We start from the raw sequence: 1,893 nt of genomic DNA, 5'->3' as shown, positions 1-1,893 counted from the left end.
CTTCTCCAAATTCTAGGGTTCATTCCTACTCTTTTTCATATTTTATTTTCTTGAATGATTATTGAAGATCAAAAATTTGTGAATCAAATTATGAGGGGCTAAATCCCTTTTTTTTTAAGTTTGTGGCTACGAATGATTGTGTAATATCAACTCTTTAGATGAACATGGGTTATCATTCAAAGTTGTTCTTGTGTTCTTGATTTTTCTATTTTAATGTTTAATCTCCATTACAATAAATAAATAAATAAATAATATATATATATATATATATATATATATATATATATATATTGACTTCTCTGGAACTCAAGAGAGGAATAAAGGGATAGAACGTGGAGTGCAAGAAGCAGGATCTTTTTAGGTCAAAACATACATTGATTTATATCTAGGATAGAAATATATCTAGTGTACCACACTTGGTTACAATAAAAGATGATAGCGTAATACTCTATGATTGGTCCAATCAATCAGCATAATGCTTTACAATTAGTCTAATCTATCTCCGCTCAATGATATAGTTAGATTGCCAGTTGTGTTAGGCGATCAGAGGCCGAGAGATCATGATCGTATTATTAACCTTTTCAAACAATAGCTTGATAACCTATTAGATTCCAAAGTGAAGGATATTATATATGAACTCTTGCTTAAGCTACAACTCTAGAATATCCCAAGTCATTGATAACCACCAAGTGAAATCCAATTTGTGCTAGTTAACTTAGTTAATTTAATTAATGCAACTTTTAGTCGAATACACCAATTAAACTCTCTTTACACACTTGCGTTTAATTATAGTTACAATTGAAATTACATATTTTCTATTCATAAGTCCTTTGGGTTTGATAATCTAGCTCTTCATAGTTACTATATTACTTGGTTGACCATTTATACTTGCATGTACATTTGGAAGCAACAAGTTTTTGGTGCGGTTTCATGGACTTTAGAATTAGCAGATATTTAATTTTTCTAAATTATATAGTATTTTTTCCAGTGTTGACAACTTTATCTTAGTTGTTCTTCTATGTAGGTAACTAAAATCACTACACTAGAGAAAAATAAAGAACTTGTAGATCCATTGGCTGAACCTGAATGATTCTTTCACTAAGAAAGAAGGCAGACGACTCTGCAATACCCTATTCCTCAAATAGATCATGAAGAAGAGGTACCTATAGAAATGGCAACGAGGACAGTTCGTGTTGTGGTAATCCCACTCATAACTAATGTTACTTCTAACATTCAGAAACCGACAGTTGGGGTAGATTTGAGTTGAAATAAAATATGGTGAACTCCTGCACACCAATGGATAGTTTACTAGTCTCCCTCATGAAGATCCCCAAGTGCATATTCAGAAATTTCTGATAATCAGTGACACTTACGTACCAATTGGGTATCTCCTAATTATGTGAGCCTCACTTTATTTTCCTTCTCTCTACTTGGTGAAGCAAAGAAGTGGTTGAAGTCAGATACAATAAACTTCATCACCTCATTGGATGATCTTGCTTGTAAGTTCTTGATAAGGTTCTTTCCATCGATAAAACAACTAAGTTATGGAGTGATATATTGAGTTTCAAACAGAAAAGAGGAGATAATCTATATAAAGCTTGGGATAGATTCAAATACTTATTGAGAAGCTTCCCACATCATTATCAATCTAATGAGGTATTGTTACATACCTTCATCGAGGGTCTTGAACTAAACACCAAAAATCTTCGTGACTTTGCTACAGGGGGACAGGCCCTAGAGAAAAATTATAAATAATTGTTCACACTGCTGAATTGAATTTTGCAAGGGAATCTTGAGTGGAATGGAGAAGGCACTAGAATTATGGTACAAAAGATTGCTGGTATGCTAGAGATGGATGCAATAACAACGTTAAATGCACAAATTGCTGCATGC

At 32.9% G+C, this 1,893-nt stretch overlaps 1 non-coding gene across 1 annotated transcript; it reads right to left on the bottom strand.

Annotated features, from left to right (window-relative positions):
- Positions 1-1,539: 1,539 nt before the first annotated feature.
- LOC129904835 (small nucleolar RNA R71) lies at positions 1,540-1,646 on the bottom strand. The gene has a single exon (XR_008770506.1). It is a non-coding gene; the product is annotated as a small nucleolar RNA R71 (small nucleolar RNA).
- Positions 1,647-1,893: the final 247 nt, after the last annotated feature.

Source organism: Solanum dulcamara, chromosome 9 (assembly GCF_947179165.1).
Source record: "Solanum dulcamara chromosome 9, daSolDulc1.2, whole genome shotgun sequence".
NCBI classification, from domain to species: domain Eukaryota; kingdom Viridiplantae; phylum Streptophyta; class Magnoliopsida; order Solanales; family Solanaceae; genus Solanum; species Solanum dulcamara.
This window is presented reverse-complemented; position numbering and strand designations above follow the sequence as displayed.